Here is a 5,000-nt window from a genome sequence, read left to right as displayed (position 1 = left end):
TGGTACAAAAAAAGTTAATAAAATGGTTCTGAAACAGTGAAATTGTGCCAAGAAGTACTTTGAACATTGTATTCCACTTACTGCATTAAAGTAAAATTACAACTGATACTCTGCATCAATTCCTTTCTCAAACACACCCACCCCAACATGTCACGCAGAGCACGGGTTATGCTAGTTGGGCCTTAAACTTCACCACCGAATCAGGGCTACCCACTAAGGCTGTCCCTGAATAATCCTGATACAGAGGATGAATGGAATTAGCCTCGGTGGCAGTGACCTCTGTCACTGATGCCACAGTCATGTGCGAGGGCCCAGTTGATGACCTCCACTGACCTTCCTCCGATTTAACAGCTGGGTTGCCTCGATAGACCGGACTAGCTGGGTTAGAGAAGGAGCGGTCTCCACCGTGCCCCACGCGTTTGCAGAAATCGCAGCAGGGCCGTGCCTTGGCCTGCAGCTCGCGACCACCACCAGTGGAAGGCATCGGGGAACCCTTCCCCTCGATCCAGCCGCTGGGCAGTCGGGGGGCGGTCTTGACCGCAGAATCCTCCGTCTTACGACGCGACTGCGTGGCTTGCAACATTTTGCTCGTCAAAACATGTTTATCAATATGCTTGACGCAGTCTGACAAGGAAACAGTGTCTTTATCGACAATAAACAACGCTAAGTCCGGCGGAAGCTGTTGATCGATACGGTAACGCACCAGGAGTTCTGCAACCGCTGGAGGTAACTCAATGCTGCTCCCCTCGAACCATCTCGGCAGCTGTTCCAACAAGACCCGCGAATGTTCCTCATAGGTTTGACTGGACTGACGAGTCCAACTGAACAAATTACGCCTATAAATACAAGCGGACACCGCATAGGCGTTCAAAATCTTGGCCTTCAACTTCTGGTATTTGTTTACGTCCTCGGTTGCCATCCTCACATATACCTCCCTCGCCTTTTCAGATAGATGGCTAACAAGATGGCCGACCCACAAGCTCTCATCAATGCCACCGGAAATCAACAACTTCTCCGCCATCTCTAGATACGTTTCTGGCTTCGAGTCTCCCGTCCAGTCCGGCAAACGAACATGAACAATTTCCGGGACTGGTGCAGCAGACACATCTGCTCGCTGTCGTTCACTCAACATTCGCCACTCATGCTCTCTGATGCGTTCAGCTTCTGCCCTGTCATTCTCCCTGAGTCGCTCAGCCTCTGCCACTGCTCTTTCAGCTATCTCTGCGTCATGCTCCCTGAGTCGCTCAGCCTCTGCCCTGTCATTCTCCCCGAGTCACTCAGCCTCTGCCCTGTCATTCTCCCTGTTATACATGTCGAGTTGTTGAATCGGGGTCAGCCCAGACCAGAAGGTCGAACGCATGCATTTAGTCATGATGGGATCGCTCCCTAAAGGCGCTGTCACGCCTTGACGTTTTAGCCAGCAATGGCAACGTATAAAAATGTATGTAAAACGTTGGCGTACGCTGAAGTTTTGAGTTTTTTTTTTAAGTTTTGGTCGTATTCATAACGTGTTGGTCGTATGCATAACATATTAGTAATGGCACAGAACGTTTCGTTGTCTTAGACATAACTTATACCAATAAATGCTTATCCTGTTGTCGGCATTCACAACCTATGCCCAAAGATAGTTTAACTTAGGCATAGCGTGCTGCACGAATCGCCGACGAACTCGTAGCTTTCTCTGTTAAAAACCTGCCACACGCCGATTTAAATCATAACCACCTGAAAATTGGAAGTGTCAACATTGCAGTCACACCTTGACGATTTAGCCAGCGTATGTCGACCTATAAAAAATGTGTCTAAAACGCTGGCACACGTCGAATAAGGTATGGGTAAGTTGTGTATATGTTAGGAGCACGCTGAAAAACAATGAAGTACGCTGTCATATTCCGTGGTACGTCGAGTACGTCGTGAAATTTCAAGCATGCTGAAAATTTTACGACGTACTCGACGTATGGCTCACAAGTTCCGCATACGCTGGCATAAGTTCTCGGCATGGTCCGCGATCGTTGTCACACGTCGGACACATGTTACTTGTAAGTTACTCATAAGTCAAACACGTCGAGGTAATGTTTAACATACCCAAAACTTAATTTTTAACCTATGAGTAACGTGCTTTGAACCTATGAGTAGCGTGCTTTGAACCTATGTGTAACGTATCTCAAACACACATTGTCGTATGTAGACGAATTTGATTGACGTCTTCCGGACGACCACAGAACTTACTGAACATGTTCCTAACTTACATCTACCGTATAATGGCGATTTGGCAGCGTTTAGGGGAATTGGTATATACAAATTGCTTCACAAGAGGAACCCGTCAGTGTTCCAGACTCCATGTTGAGTAGATGTCAATGTCAGTAGTATCAGTAGTAGTAGTATTAGGTGAGCGTGTCAGTAGTAGTAGTAGTAGTAGTATTGGAAGCAGTAGTAGTCGGTCCATGTCAGTAGTAGTAGGTGAGCGTGATGGGGAGGGTGTGGGTGATGATGGATCCTCGTTGCGTCCACGAATCGGAGATTACTTTGCACCATTGTTCGATGTTTTTTTCGGCGAATTTTTTTTTCTCATTCCCACGATGAACTATTTTATTGTTTCAGTTTTTAAAGTATTCAAAACGAATTGGACAAATGCATAACGTTGGAATAATGAACAGAACGCTTCGATAACTTATAGATAAGTTATACCAACGATTGATTAGCATGTTTTAGACGTCCACAACCTATGCCCAATGATAGTCTAATGTATGCATAGCGTGGCAGCGTATCGTCGAAGATTACGTGAGATTTTCTATTCATAGGCTGCAACTTCACTTTTAATAAATGCCTGTCACTCGCCTATTGTTTTTGGACGCTGGTGCTCGGCAATTGTAATCGTTTCCATTGAACGAGTTAAATCGCTTCCACAACACTGCAGTCACGGCACCAACAACAGCAGGATCAGTGGCAGCCTCATGACAGGCTCAAGCGGATCCTTGTAGAAGGTGTACTGCTTGGTTATCCTTGGACCCACTCAGGCAAGCAGCTCGTTGAACATCGCTGGGGGCATTCGCAGGAAGTTGATGAAGGATGCATGGTCCTCGTTCCGGAGTTCCACCATGAGCTGGTCATATATGCCGTAATGGCGTCGCCTCCCGGTCCATGGTCTGACCCAGTTCCTTCTCCTCCGTTCACGTCTTCTTCTCCCGTTTCTATTGGCACGCAACTGGTGCAGTGTCAACTCGATGAGGTCATGTTGATGTTGGAGGACAGGTAGGTATTGTCGTCTCAGCCTTGCCGTATCCTCCATTTATCGGAATAACATGGACATGTACTCACCACGAAGTCTAAAAAAAGACGGGTTCCTCCCGACCTGCGAAGCCCCTTTTTATATACCAATTCCCCAAATCGCAACCAATACGTCATTATACAGTATATGTAAGTTAGAAACGCGTTCAGTAAGTTCTGTGGTCGTCCTGAAGACGTCAAATACGTCTAAATACGTATTTGTGCATAGGACATGCTTTACAAATAATTCCCAAGTACGTTACTCATAGGTTATAAATAAGTCATGGGTTCCCTAAACATTACTTTGACGTGTTTCGACGTATGAGGAACTTTCAAGTAACGTATTGCGAAGTGTGAACAAAGTTCGTGTAGCGTGCTTACAAAACGTTACTCATAGGTTAGAAACTAGAACGGGCACTCAGTAGAATGCATACCATCACCAACGCTACATTTTGCCCCCCCCCCAGAAACCGTTGATTGTGAGGGTATTTAATCCCATACCACATCTGCCATCTCATATGTATTATGATGGCTTGACCGGATAAGAATTTGGATAAGAATTGACCGTGTTATGACTAAAACCGCACATTTTGCAATGTCGTGACCCCCCCTGACCTTTGACTCCCAACCGCTAATAATGGTTATTACGTCATTGTGTCATGTCACATATCACAAGATGGGGCATTGAATTCTAAACATTTTGGCATTAGTTGCATGCAAATTGGATACAAATTGACCGTGCTATGGTAAAAAGACGATTTTGACCTTTCATGACCTTGACCTTGACCTTTGACCCGATCGCTCCCAAAATCTAATCAAATGGTCCTCGGATAATAACCAATCATCCCACCAAATTTGCTGCGATTCAGTTCAATACTTTTGGAGTTATGAGAATAACTAACAAACAAACAAACACACATATTCACAAATAAATAAATAAATACACCGATCAAAACTATAACCTTGCAACAAAGTTTGCGAAGGTAATAAGTTCGGGTACGTTAAACATTACCTCGACGCATTTCGACTTATGAGTAACTTACAAGTAACGTGTGTCGACGTGTGTCAATGATCGCATAACGTGCCTACAACTTATGGCCAGCGTAGCGGAACATGTGAGTCGTACGCTGGCATACGTCGTAAAATTTCAAGCATGCAAAAATTTGAGGACAACCCAAAAGTACAACGTTTAAAGCCAGCGTACTACGACGTATGGCAGTTTTTCAGTGTGCTCTTAACGTATACAAAACGTACCCAAAACATATTCGACATGTGCCAGCGTTTTAGACAAATTTTTAATAAATCGGCATAAGCTGGCTAAATCGTCAAGGTGTGACACCGGCTTAACATATCGGGTTCAGTGACCGGGTCAAGGCTGATTGCATCGCTTACACGACACCCACGTGACTGTCAACATGATCAGGTTGATCTCTCACTTCTACAGCCGACATGGTTTGGCTACGAGTTATCATATGACAAGGGCAGAAAACACTAAGTCTAAAAGTAGGCTGGCTCGAAATATTTCAGCAATATCTTTCACCACACGGGACGGGGCAATTCACACAGGGAAGGCAAACAATATTGGGGTGATACACGTAATTCGCACGCAACGCTCTGTTGGGGAAATACGACACGAAATACCCAATATCACCACCGCACATCAAATTGCCAATGAGAAAATGCAACGTACAAATAACTCTCGTTTTTTTTTTTTTGTTGTTGGCCGATGACTGGCG

The 5,000-nt window shown here is 45.1% G+C and overlaps 1 pseudogene; it reads right to left on the bottom strand.

Moving 5' to 3' along the window:
• LOC147035361 (uncharacterized) overlaps positions 1-4,736 on the bottom strand; it is a 6,077-nt pseudogene extending 1,341 nt beyond the window's left edge.
• Positions 4,737-5,000: the final 264 nt, after the last annotated feature.

Source organism: Eptatretus burgeri, chromosome 1 (assembly GCF_056783735.1).
Source record: "Eptatretus burgeri isolate ZD-2024b chromosome 1, Ebu_testis_v1, whole genome shotgun sequence".
Classification (NCBI taxonomy): Eukaryota; Metazoa; Chordata; class Myxini; order Myxiniformes; family Myxinidae; genus Eptatretus; species Eptatretus burgeri.
This window is presented reverse-complemented; position numbering and strand designations above follow the sequence as displayed.